Below are 14,926 nucleotides of genomic sequence, written 5' to 3'. Positions count from 1 at the left end.
TTTTTGGATGTCTATGTTTTCCCAACTTACGTCTGTACAGTAAAAATAAATTCTCACCTCGGTCAGAACGGTGTGTTTTCCTGGGTTATTCTTCTCTACATAAAGGATATCGCTGCTTAGCCATATCCACTAATCTTAAACGAAGCTGCCTTCCCTTTTTCAGCATTATTCAGCCAACACCCATCAGCTGATGGAATCCTAGGAGCAGGACCTTCAGATAATGTAAGTTATCATATTATCACATCTTCCCATTTAGCAGACATTGCTCCCAAGGCAGCAAGCATCAAACAATCAAATTCTCTACCATTGGATGGTGATCAGAAACCAGAACAGCATATAGACATGACATGAGAAATCACTCAGAGTACTGACACTTCACCCACTCTGAGGACACCCGGTACACTCTCTTCCACTCCACCTATTCGAACTCGCCGAATTTATAATCTCCTTAATCTTCCTAACTCCTCCAATGAACGAGCTCAAATGCTTCGTAACGCCAACGCTCTCCAAGTCAAGGTACATCTGCAAACAATACCATCTGCTGATGTTTTATCTACTGAACCTAAAACTGTCGCTCAAGCGCTTGCCTCACCACTCTGGAAACAGGCTATGGAAGCAGAAATGTCTGCTCTCCATATAAATAATACCTGGACACTTATTAGACCTCCTCCTGGTATCAACATTGTTGGTTCCAAGTGGGTCTTCAAACGCAAGCTACGAGCTGATGGGTCCTTAGAAAGATGTAAGGCCCAACTCGTAGCCCAAGGATTCAGCCAAATGGAAAGTATTGACTATCAAGAAACCTTTAGCCCTGTAGTCAAAATAACCACTATTCGACTTCTTGGAAGCATTGCACTGAACCGTAACTGGATCATTAAGCAACTTGACATATCCAATGCCTTTTTACATGGTGATCTTAATGAAACCATTTATATGCGTCAACCACCTGGATTTGTAGACTCTTCCTATCCAAATCATGTATGTTTGCTCAAGAAGTCACTGTATGGACTTAAACAAGCTCCACAAATGTGGCATAAAAGACTTTCTCATTTTCTCATTCTCCAAGGTTTTAATAGTTCTAAAATAGACACCTCCTTTTTCTTTAAAAACTCTTCTTCCTCTAAATTATTTCTTCTTGTCTATGTTGTTGATATTCTTGTTATTGGTTCTAATCCTTCTACTGTGATAGACACAATTGCCACTCTTCAAAATGCTTTCCCTGCTCGGGACCTGGGCCCTGCTAAATACTTCTTGGGCATTGAACTGGTTCCACATCCTCACGGTATTTCTCTCTCTCAGTCTAAATATTTGACTGAAATTTTGAAAACGGCCAACATGGTTGCATGTAAACCGACGAGTACGCCTAGTACTGTTTCTGAGCATTCATCAGTAAAATCTGATGAACCTCCAGATCCCACACTTTATCGTAAAATCGTTGGGAGTCTGCAATATTTAACTATTACAAGGCCAGATATTGCCTATGCGGTAAATAAAGCATGCCAACATATGCATGATCCACATGCCAAACACTGGGTTGCTGTAAAGCCCCTGTTAATATACCTTAAAGGTACCGCTGGTTATGCCCTTAAATATACTCGAGGCTTCTCATAGCATTTCAATGTTTATAGTGACTCCGACTGGGCCGGTGACCTAATTGATCGTCGTTCAACTCACGACTATTTTATTTTCCTTGGTTCTAATCTTATCAGCTGGTCCTCTAAGAAACAGGCAACTGTCTCTCTCTCTAGTACCGAAGCAGAGTATAAATCCATCGCGCATGCAACAACTGAAATCATCTGGATCGAATCTCTACTTATCGAACTTGGACTCCACTCAGGTATGGCACCGACCCTCTGGTGTGACAATTTGGGGGCAACCTATCTTACCAAAAATCCTTTTTTTCACTCTCGAACTAAGCACATTGAAATCGCTTTCCATTTTGTTCGAGAATGAGTCTCACTTGGAAGACTCCGTATTGCCTGTATATCTACTCACGATCAACTTGCAGATATTCTGACAAAACCGTTAAGTAAAAGGCGTTTTCAGATCCTCTGCTCAAAACTGAACGTGGCCACCCCGTTCGTTTTGCGGGGGCCTGTCAAACAGAATGATGCCTACTCAAGTGGAAGTGTACGGGCGCCTGAAGGCCTTAACGCCGACAAGACACGGAAGCCTGCAGAAGAACGTACGGACGCCGTCATCGACGTTAAAGCGACACCTTGTCAGTTTCTGACAAGGCATTCTCCAACCGTTGTTGCACTCTCCCAAGACGAAAGAAGGCGGCGGCGTCGCCCTGGCGACTGCACTGACATGCGCCATCATGACAAGCAGCATGGTGGCTGGTGCAGTGGCTGATGCAGCATTTAATGCTTCACTGCCTCTAATCCCTTATAAATACTTGAACATTTCTATCATTTGGGTTATGGGATTTTCTCCTCATCCCTTTTCTTCTTCTTCTCTTCTCTCAACTTCTTCTCTCTCTCTCTTCGCAAGTCCTTCTACTTTCAACATCACTTTCCCTCACTGTCGTTTCCTTTCTCCCTTCGCTGCCTTCTTTCTCTATCCCTCGCCACCCGGTTTCTCTATCATTCTTCCGCTCTCTCGTATCTCTTCTCTTGATTTCACTTCTCCCGCTCTCTCGTACCTCCGCCTACGCCCAACCCGGCTTTGATTGGAGCACGCAGATCAGACTACCAAAAAAACAGAATGACTTGCGTGCCACATTCTTAGCGCAATGGAAACCCAGTCGAAGGCAAAGAGAAAACACCTGTTGCGTTACTCCTCAGCTGGCAGCGGCATCCATTGGCGTGAGAGAAAGAGAGAGAGAAAGAGTAAGAATAAGAGAGAGAGAGTGAGAGCGAGAAAGATCAAGGGAGAAAGAGCGAGAGAGAAAAAGCAAGAGAAAGAGTGATAGAGAGAGAGAGAGAGAGAGAGAGAGAGAGAGAGAGAGAGAGAGAGCTACGATAACAGAATCAAAGACCAACAGAAGTCCACCATTATCGTGAATCCGACAAGCAGGAATATCGGCTTTGGCTCCTTCGGCTCGGGGATTCCAGGACTACCACTACTGGACGGCGCAAGCGATCACAACAGAGTCCAACGATGAAATCCACTCTCTGCGTATCTCCTCCATAGTCGGCTCCCTCAGCTTGGGAATTCCGGGTCTACCACGACTTTCGGAACCACCAATGGAGGACTCGTTCTACACCTATGTCCTATAAAGCTGATCATCAGGCACTAGCAGAGTGTTAAGGACATGTGCTCATAGAACAGCACTGAGATGAGTCATAACTCGCCATCTCCTCCACGACTGCCCCAACTGCTGACAAGGCCAACCTTGCCGCCATCTGGTGCAGAGAAACACCGCCATCAACCGGCATGATGATCGTGTCGTATCACAGTGACGGACTTCATTTGAAATATTTTCTTTCATTCCATAAACGATATCACTTCCACTATTATAAATAGCCATAGTAACTTTTGATGTTTAAACTCTCACCTAATCTAACCCGAGTGTGGTCGAGTGCAGCTGAAAATATAGTGAAAAGAGGTAATATAACTTACGAGCAAGGGGGACAACATACCTCGTGGGCAGTGTCGTCCGTTGTCAATATAATCATCGGTGTAGAGGCCGGTGCAGGCAGGTAGGGCGGAGGCGTGTTGGAGGTGAGCACGGCGTCACTCGATAGGCGACAGAGTCGCGGCACTAGAGCGTGACGCTGGAGGTAGGCGAGGTTGAGGTAAGATCCACGCGGGTGAAACAGCGCGGGTGGGCAGCGGGGTACAACAACGGCGTGTCAAGGACGGGCAACGTTGCACGGCGGTGTCGACGCTGAATCAGGGATGCAAGAGAGACAACTGGTAGTGTTGGCAACGCACGAGGCGGCAGGCTGCACGAAGGTGGAACATAAGGTCATGTGGCGATTGGCGACACGGCGTATGGCCCGACCGCAGATGGTGGCTTAGGAAGCACAACACATTGTGGAGATCTGCGTGGGACTCGGCAGCACTTGGTGACGCACGCACGGCTGTTGGTCAGGCACAACCATACGGTCAGGTGACGCCTTGATGACATATGACAGGCGGCACCGGGCAGTGATCCATGAGAGCCCTATGCTCTAAGAACAGCTGGGGGGGATCCATTTTGAGCGTCGTGCGTGGCTCTAAGAACGGTTGGTAGTCACTGCAGGCAGAATGGGGATGTCTTGACCAGGTGGTGCGGGCGTCATCGCGAGTACGTCGGTGACATATTGATTGGATGTGGCGGGCGTGGTTGTGAGCGCGTCAGCGATGAGTTGACCAAGCATGACTGGCGTCTTCATGAGCACATCAACGCACGCCTTGACCAGGTGATGTGGCATCACGCACTCATGATGGTGCCACCCATAGTGCCCGATGAAGTAGTGAGTGGTGCAACTTATGTTGATTGGTGGCATGTTCGACGACCCCGAAAAGGTATTGCGCATCACAAGGAAGACGCAACCGATGGCACTCAACGCAGTGATCGCAGAGCACAAGTGAGCACCCGAACGCATTTGATGGGGATATCAGCGGAGCACCGTGCGGGTTTCCTGGCGGGTTATTAGCAAAGCGACTGGCGGGATCCCTTCCTCTTCTTCTGCTTCCCATGTCCCTCCTCCTTCCCCGTTCTCTCCCTTTCATCCCCTTCTTCTTCCCTCTCTCGTAAGGCCCAAACCTTGGACGATAATTCAAAACACAATAAAACTTAGGTCTGAGAAGTTAGGGCTCCATCGTGCCCCCTTATATAGGGGCACGATGGCCCTTACTAAAGACACATGAGCCCTTGGTAAGGGCCCAAGTGCCCTTACTGAGGGGTCTTATACATAGGGACCCCCTTTTGTTTGAAAAGCAAAACAAAGGAAGATGACTACAACAGGATGAACAACATGAACAACAAATACGTCATGAACAATACGACACACGGTTATACAACATGACAAGACGAACACGGACATGATGAAAATGACCACACATACACGATAAAATGATGAATAGAACGAGCATGTGACGACAAAAATCAAAACATCTGATTGCACAGGTGTGCTTTCACCTGAGGTATTTGAACCCAGGCGTCTTCACCTTCGCCTTGGCGTGCCGGTCAGCTGGACGCAAATTGGCGGGGCTATCGCTGACGATGATGATGGAAGCTCCGAAGACGTCTCCGATGGAGTGGGCTGGCGCGCTCCATCAAGTCCACACCTATGACTTAATCGTAGTTATTTGACCCTTTATGAATTAGATTAAATGACCATGGCAGATTGGTCGGTCTGCGCCTCTAGACAATAACTCCGCCCTCCAAATTGTTGAGTCCCATAAGAAGGAGAAACACATAGACCATCCAGTGCCATTCAAACGACCCCCAAGGCTGACCCATGAGAGACACAGCCATGGGAGGTCCTTCTTGACCTTAAAATGATCTCGATGGCCCTTAATTTTCCATCTTCTCACCAATACTCTCACCCATCCTTGGGGTTTACTACCCATCTAGGGGTGGTGACATCTCCATGGAGGCTTACGGAGTTCAGGACAGTAGTAATGGAACTATATTTTGCACGAGTTGTACCAACACTAACAATATGCATAACATCATGCCAAAGCTAGGAGGTAGTGAACGATACCCTTACTCCAAAATCAGGGTGATTCCTCTTGGTAGATATTGTTAGGTTCTATGGAATCAATATGGATGAAAAATATGAACATTTTGTAGCAAAAAACTTTAAGAAGAATCACAACAACATCAAAAAATGAAGCAAATCACCTCGGCACGAATCACACCTGTGACTCCTTTGATCCTTCAATGAGTCATGTGGACCTGCTCAATGTGTAGCCTTTGGAAGAATTTATGTAATCCACGTCACATAAGATTTCCTTCGCTTTGACAAGCTCTGTTCCACTCGGTTATCATCATTCTCTTGTGGTGATCACATCGGGAATGGAGAGGAGTTATGGGAGAAGGGAGAAGAAGGAGAAGGCCTCTGAAAAATTCTGGCATGGGTAAACTTAGAAACCTCCCAAACTTAAGTATATCTTCCGACATCCAAACTCCATTTTGATGTGACTCTCTAGGCCACTTGTTCAGTCTAATTAATGAGTCTAGCGGCCAAGTAACCTTTATTGCCCTTCCAAACTAATAAACTATATTATCATATACATTAATTAACCTAATCAATTTAACTTAATCAATAAGTTGAGGATTCAAATGTTGGGGTGTCAAGCTACACCTTGTGCCCTAAAAGATACAAAGGAGTGTGTATTGACTCACTCATGGAACCTTTCTGTCATTGGTTACCATATACGTATAATCCCTCATCCACTTCAAGCGCCAGGGATGACTTTAGGTATAATCAACTATCAAACCTAATTGATAATTTGAGTAAATATTGATGCATTTAGGAATCATTAGAGAACTCTTCTTTAACATTTTATTTCCTTAACCACAGACTTAATCGCATCGTCTTCCTTTAGTTGTCTCCTATTATTCTGAAGGTAGACAATATCATCTCGACCACTCAATCATCTTTGTGAACTTCCTGAAGCATCCAAACGAAGATAGTTTATAATCATATGATTAGAGACTCATAGGTCATAGTCAAAGTAAAAATGTCTATCCACAGGTCTAAGGACCACTTGCACACTGTGAGATAAATCAGCATGAAAAAATGTTTGGTATAATACCATTCAGGTATTCGTACAGATCCATTCAATGAATTATTTATTGCTCTTGTCTCCACATTAATGACTACGAGATCGGCCATACTCATCATTAGGTATATCCTATTGGGATGCTTCAATGTCTTCTCGAGTATCCTATTAATAAGAATGTTTGGATTAAGCTTAAACACTTTTGATTTACGTATAATGATCGCATCATAGTTCAGTAAAAATGATCATGTATTGATGGACTTCATTACAATAAATACATTCTATTAATGAGTATGTAACAATATATGTAATGTGTGATTGGCTTGTTGGGAACCAATATTTCCTTAAGATATTTGATAGTTTAGAGTTTTTATTTATTTTTAGATCTAGTCTTGATCCCCAGTGAAGTTGGATTTCATCGTATTTTAGTCGATCAACCTCCTTGAGGCATTTAGAAAAAACAGCTATTGAGCACCGATGAATTTTTGTGATTTTCCCCAATTTTAGTATATAAAAAATACTAATTAAATATATAAATTTATATTAGTTCTATTATATTGTTATAGGTATTGCTAACCTACTTATTAGATATCTGTAATCTTCTTATTATATTTTATTACCCTCTCCCTCTCTATCTAGTTAATTAAACTCTTCTAAATTTATATATTTATATATTATCCCCTTATATCCTGATGTAACACGACCGGCGCGGGGATCGAACGGCTCGTGTTACACAACAGGGAGGGCGAGTGCAGTCATGTAATGTAGTGGAGACGACTAATGTAGACGTAATGCTAACGATGAAATCACTGAGAAGTATAAATCTAACATCAACGGACACCAACGACCACTAGGCTACAGTAAGTACAACCTGGAAATGCAATAGGCTCCCGATGACCCGGACGATGGGTTAAGGGTAGACAGTGCAAGTACGATTATTGCCGTTCGTGCGTGCATCATTAAAGCACCAGCCAAGATCGTACTGATAGAAACATATTCCCACTAATGTATTCCTATTTATCACTAAACTAACCCCGACAGTGGAGAAAACGTTCGAAGGCACTAAAGGAAATAATATAACACCGAGAGGGGATTGAAGAGCGTACTTTTAGCGGTAGGCACAGGCGTTGTCTGATTCAACATTAGTGGAAGTCGAGGAAACCTAGGTGTAACGACGACGCAGGTAGGAGCGGCACAGCGGTAGGGAGAACGACAAAGGAAGCATTGAGTGCGGCAATGGGCACAACGGCTAGCATAGAATGGCACGACAACTTCAAGGCACAACAAAAGCAGGACGCGACAGGAGTAGGGTGCGACAGCGTGATGGCACGGCAACACGACGGCAACAAGGTGCAGCGGCGTCAAGGCATGAAGGTGCGACGGGCACCACTATCAGCCGAGGTTGGATGCCGAGGGCGGCCGAGGAGCGGCTGTGGAGGCGGGCGAGGGGTGACTGTGGGGGCAGCCATGGGGCAACTGCGGGGCGGCCGAGGGAAGCGACCGAAGGGGCTGCCGCGTGGGCGGTCTAGGCACGACCACGGGGACGGCCATGGGGGCGCCCAAATGGAGACCAAGGGGCGGCCGCAAGGTTGGCGCCGGCCAGCCGCAAGGTTGGCCGGGGGTGGCCGAGAGAATGGTAGTAGGATGGTCGAGGTGCGGCCTTGGGGTTGACCGGGGGTGGAAGAGGGGAACGGCCGTGGGGGTGGCAGCCTCCGGGCAGTGACCGTGGGGTGATGGCCTTAGGGCGGCGGCCACAGGATAGCGACCTCAGGGCAGCGGCGGGGGAGTGGCGGCCTCAAGGCAGTGGCCAGGGGGCGGCGGCCTCATTATGAAGAGATAAGTAATTAATAAGTAAATATGCTAATTAATAAATAAATGAGCGTTTATTTATTAAGATATAGTAATAATACTAAATATGCTAAGTATGAAGAGATAAGTAATTAATAAGTAGAGGATATTGGTTTAATAAGATAAGTATAGAAGAGAGATAAGATATTATATTCAAAGGTGGTATTAAAATAATTAGCGAAGAAGCATAGAGTAATTAATAATAGTAATTAGTAATAAGTGGGGAGAAGAATAGAAGTAGAAATTTAATAGATAGGGAAATACTTTTAATTAAGATATGTGAGCTAGATCAGTACTTATATATATATATATTAATATGATAGATAGGGAAAGATTCAAAGACTATCTAATATTAATATATTAAGTAAGTAGTAAGATAGGTATAGAAATATTAGAAGAGGATATATAGAATAGTACTTGTAAGTAAGAAGTATGTATATTATTAAAGGTTCATTTATAGTAGTATAATATGATTTATATAAGTATAATATCTATTCTATAGTACTAATAGAAGTTAGTATACCTATTATAGTAGTTTTTATACTTTTATATATTTTTTATAGTTAATTTTAGGGTGTAGAATGGGTTACTTAGTCGAACACCTTGGAGGTGCTCAACCAAATGCTCTAGACAGGGTCGAGATAGGATTATTTATAGTTTATATAGTTTTTATATGTTTTTAGATATTTTTTATATAGTTTTTGCATTCGAGTTAATGAAATATTGGGTAGATTTAGCCGAACACCCGACAGGAGTTCGACCAAATGCCTGATAGGATGTCGAATACAAATAGATGTATAGTATATAATTAGTTATATTATGATTTTTATAAGTATTTTATATAGGTTTTGTACAGGAAATCGAAGGTAAGGAGGGTCTTCTATCGAATGCCCCTCGGCTGTTCGACGAAATGCCTGATAAAATTCAAGAAGTGTATTTGAAGAATTTTTTAAGTAAAACAAGATATATGGAATATTTCTGTTGAATGACCGCAAGATGTTCGACAGAATGCTCGAGAGACGTAGAAATAAGGGCGAATGAATATCTTTTGTATTTCTATAAGATTGATAAAGTCAGACTTATATAAATCAAACAAATAATCATCGAACATGCAAGGTGTTTGATGAAATGCCACACAGAGTCTTCGGTACCAAATTCAACGAAAACACGATCACGGAATCGATTGAATGAGAAAGTAAGCTAAAGCATCTGGATTCATATAAAAACATGAAAATTAGCCAAGGAAACACATAAATTAAACTGAATCGCCCTAATTTGAAGACAAGAGTGGTGGCATAGATCGCCGCCACCAAGCTTCGGTTCAAGGTATTCCTCATCCGTCTCCTCCATCCGGGTGCAAACCCAGGCTCCTTCAAAGCTTCTTCGGCTCCTCCCTTGCTGTCCACAACCCCCTGCATTGTCACGACGCCGCAGCTTGCTTCCAAACGCTGAAGGAATCTCCGCCACTGTGATGGCTTAAGGTCGAAAGATACTTGAGATTAGGGGCTTTCGCCCCCATTTAACGGCTGTGAAGGGGTCTAAAAGGCAGCCTGATGGAGGGGATGGCCCTGGGGGTCCTCCTGGGTCATTAGATTGGCCAGCGCCCCCCCTCGACGGCCGAAAACGGCCTCCGGCCACCGACGTCGACGGTCAGGGGCGAGGGTGGACAAAAATGTCCCTAGCCATTCGATCTGGTGCACACCCCTTGTCCATATCAGCCTAGAGTCAGCTGCTTCGTCAGCACCATTTTGTTCTTCCGATTTGTCCACTTCTACGCCCCGCATCGGCGTCATCACTGCCGACCAATGGGAAGGCCTGAAATAGAAATAAACATAGATAAACATAGATAAATAATGTGAGATAGACCTCACCGTCCAATCTTCTCTAAGAAGATTGGACGGCTGAGATCATACCCCACTATTTTAAGAAAGCCTTAAACGATACAAGCTTCGGGCTGGGTCGACCGAAGCCTGATCATATTTTGCTTTATCATTTGATAAGAACACGGCCCGTTGGGCCGCAATCTGTTTGTTGTTCGTCGGCCCGGCCCACTACGGTTCTAAAAGACAAAATTGGATCTAAAGCCCATATCGAAAAGTTTTAAATACCTCCTTGCGTGCGACTTGACTGCTATGGGCCTATCTGTGGGCATGACCTCCTTGTGGGACGGCTGTGCCTGCCTGTCGAGCGCTGGCCCCTGCCGGATGTGGGCTGGCTTGAACCTTACGCTCATTGGCCTGTGCGCTTGTCCAGTCCAATAATACATCTTTTTTTTCATTTACTCTATTTTATCATTTTTTTCTTTCTTTCTCCCTTAAATAATTCATTCTTTTACTTCGACTTCCTCTCTGCCAAAAACATAAACTGAAATACTAGATTGATCATCAAAAATTAAAATCTCTTGAACATAATTTCGCTAAGAAATATTTAGTTTTGTAGAACATGCATGAAAATGAAATTAAAAATGTATTATTTTATAACTTTCTCTATTTAGTGCATGTGATGCAAAATCTTATAAAATTGGGTAAAATACACATGAAATCATCCCTAAATGATCTTAAAATATGTATAATTACATGGCACATTTTGCGTTTATCAGCAGCCCCCACCTTTTATAGGGGCAAATATGGGCCTCCCCCCTTAAAAATTAAGGGTAGAAGACCGACATACAAGGCCTACTAAACAAAGAAAACATAAGGAAAGATAATGTCAAACCTTTGTGGCCCATTGACGAGGCCAGGTATTCTGAAGGCTAAGTCTCGCACGTGAGCCCTCGCTCGACAAACTGGTTCAATGGGGTCTTCGTAGCTGGATGGTCCCCTTTCTCTTGAACACTCATTATATCTAAATACCTCTCTACTTTACTAAGCTATGTAGAGTTCGATAATCCCTTTTATCCTATCATTATAATTATTATCTCCATATCTGTTGGTTATCCTTTTTTTCACACCTTAGTAAAATAAATATTCCTATCAACTTACTTCCTACATAACCATCCTTCTTCACTATTATACTTCTCTATCTTTTTTAGATTTAACCTACTTATTACTAATTAAAATAAAGAATCATACGAAAAAATCACTTTCTAATAATATTATCCTTATTATCTCTATTCGACTTGTCCTATAATTTAATTAGAATAGAAAAATATCTTCCACTACCTATCTCACTATCTTGCTTCACTATAATAATAAAAATAAATTTCATTCTCCACTTAATACTTATTCTTTTTATCTTCACTATCTTTTCCTTTTATCACCTCATTATTTCTTTCACTCAATTATAGATCTAATTTATTTTATTATCTTTATTATCATTTTGTTTCTCTAATTTAATACTAAACCAAGTATTAAATTTACCTCTAAAGACCAGTCCATGTGGAAATGACATTGTTCCCCTTATACATATCTGAGTGAGTTTTCTAAAATTATAAATTAATTTGATTTAGGCTGATTAAGTTTATAATTAAAAATTAACACCTCAGATTTTGTGCATCAGACAACATCATATTGTCATTCTGTATAGTATGATCTAGTACCTGAAAAAATTTCCATCTAGTTGATCTATTATTTTGGAGGTATGCGTACGTTTTGTTGGAATAACCTGCTCTATTTTTTATTTTGGCACAATAGTTCTTGTATCAAATTTAGGGGTATAGTGTAAGCTTGTATCTGTGGTGTCTTTGGTCAGTGCAATTGAAGACGGCCAGGAAAACCAATATATCAGAATCAGGTAAAAAGAGACGTCAGCTAATGACCACGTCTTGAGCCTCACATTGAATCTTCGACAGAAATTCCCAGAAAATAAATCCCAAAGCAAAGGAGAAGATACCTTAAAAGTAAAATAAAGGAAAATAAGCTGAACTGTTAAGGCTAAAACTTCGAAGCTAAAAAGCCAACAGTTATCTGGAAAGTCTCCATCAAAAAGAGAAACATGTGGAAGACTGTCAATGGAAAAAAAGGCTACATGCCATTTTCAGTTTTTTTCACTGGGGAATGGTTGATGCTAACCCTCATCTACTTCAGAAGCTACTGAAACTGGCCCTAGGGAAAAAGAGTACACTTTATTGACTTGACAGGTACAAGTTCTATTGTGACAAATGGTTTACATGAACAATTATTATCATGGGGGTTATGGTTGATCTGTACATCTCCTTTCAAATCATGCAGTGTACGGAAAAAAAATGGTATCAGGGATAATAACAATTCAAATTAAGAGAAATCTCACTAAGATCTTATTTTCAAAAAATATTTATAATGTATTTTACATTCCTCCTCTTCCCTACAAGCTTTGTTTGCAACATACCTGCTATGTCTCTGGCTATTTTCAGTCATTTTTATCTATTTTTCCAAATGTCAGGCCCTAGGATGACATAGCAGATTCAGCAGGAATGGAGGAGAAGCTACATACAGTTCATGCGATGTAGCTTTTTCAACACTGTCCACGATTGAACAAGGAAGAATCAAATACGACTTTGTTAAAGCGGTGCACTATGTATTCTCCTCACAACTGCGGCCTTTTAAAAAAACAATGCTGCCAAGTAGGGAAGTTCTTCAACCAGTGCATCACCCATGAAGGCTGGCTATGGCTTCCCCCAAAAATACTCTTTTAACCCTTTCTCTGTCAGTTTGCCACTTGCACAGCTCAAACAATATATTTATTTCTTCAAAAAAAAGATATATCGACAGATGGTTAGATGGAAAGATAGAGGGAGAAATAGAGAGGAAGATAGGGATATAGGTAGATAGAGAGAGAGTACAAAGGGGAGAGAGAGAGAGCGGGAGAGAGAGAGGGAGAGAGCCAAAGGGGGGAGTAGTGTTTGCCCGTCCCGATAGTGGTACCGGATGCCGGTATCGGGACGGATGCTGTACCGGATACCGGAAAGGAAATTTCCGGTATCCAGTTTTTTCGATATCCGGATATAGGTATCGGATATCGGCTGCTACAATGTCGATATCCGATATCGATATCCGTCCCGCTTCGGCATCCGTCTCCGTTTCAAGGGGACAGATGCCGGTATCGGATAGGATATCGGATGCGGGTATCAAAAACCGATATCCGCATCAAATTACAATAAAAATAATTATATTTATAACTTATCAAGCATTTCGCACAGATGACGTGGACACGGGTGTACCAAGATAGCTTTCTATTTGGTCATTCATCTCAGGTTTTTAATTTCTTCCATATGGGATATAGGGTTCGAGTTTTGTGTTAAACTCGGAATCCCTTTATCCCATATGGAAGGAAATAGAAATGTTTGTCTCTATATTTTAGACGGCGTACTCATTATTTAATAAATTAATTTATATATATGACGCTCTTTAAATGCAGTGATAATAGATATAAATATTATTTTAATATTAAATAATATAACGGCCTCATTTAATTTATACAAAGAAAATTTTCTAATATCTCCCATGTGGGATAACGGGATTCAGAGTTTACATTAACCTTGAATCCTGTTATCCCATATGGGAGAAAAAAAAAATTGCACACTATATATTAATGGGCATTGATCATAAATCAAGAACTATACAATGCATTTAAAACTAAGAGGTAGTGTGTGAAATAAAGTTTATTTTTATCGGTCGATACCGGTTCCGATACCCGGATACTGGTTCCGATATCCGGATATCGAAAACCGATATCCGGCATCCAGTATCCGTCTCCGACAACCGGATATCAGAAATCCGGTATCTGCCTCGTCCTCACCCCCCCGATATCCGATACCGATATCCGTCTAACCCCTTCTAGACGGATATCGACCGATATCCGACACCGTCTCATTTTTTCCCCAATATCGGATATCGGTTGTCCTATACCGGATGACGGACGGATATCGGTTGGGCGAACACTACCGGGGGAGATAGAGAGAAAGGCAGAGAGAGAGAGTCAGAAGGGAGATAAGAGAAAAAGAGGCAAGGAGAGAGAGCCAGATGGGGAGATCGAGAGACAGAGAGAGGGGGAGAGAGCCAGAGGGGGAGATGGAGAGAAAGAGAGAGGGAGAGAGAGCTAGAGGGGGAGATGGAGAGAAAGAGAGAGAGAGAGAGAGATGGAGAGAGGGAAAGAAAGAGGGAGAAAGAGAAAGAGAGATAGAGAGAGGGAGAGGGAGAGGGAGAAAGAACGAAAGAGAGAGAGGGAGAGGGAGAGAGAGAGGGAGAGAGAAAAAGAAAGAGAGACAGAGTGAGCGAGAGAGAAAGAAAGACAGAGAGAGAGAGAGAGAGAGAGTTACAAGTAGAGAGAGAGATAGAAAGAGGGACAGAGAGAGAACAAAATAGAGAGAGAGGGAGAGATGGAGAGAGAAAGAAAGAGGGATAGAGAGCGAAATAGAGAGAGAGATGGAGAGAGAAAGAAAGAGGGATAGAGAGCGAAATGGAGAGAGAGATGGAGAGAGAAAGAAAGAGGGACAGAA

This window comes from Wolffia australiana, chromosome 18 (genome assembly GCF_029677425.1).
Source record: "Wolffia australiana isolate 7733 chromosome 18, ASM2967742v1".
NCBI classification, from domain to species: Eukaryota; Viridiplantae; Streptophyta; class Magnoliopsida; order Alismatales; family Araceae; genus Wolffia; species Wolffia australiana.
The sequence above is the reverse complement of the archived record's forward strand: the minus strand, read 5'-3'. Positions refer to the sequence as shown.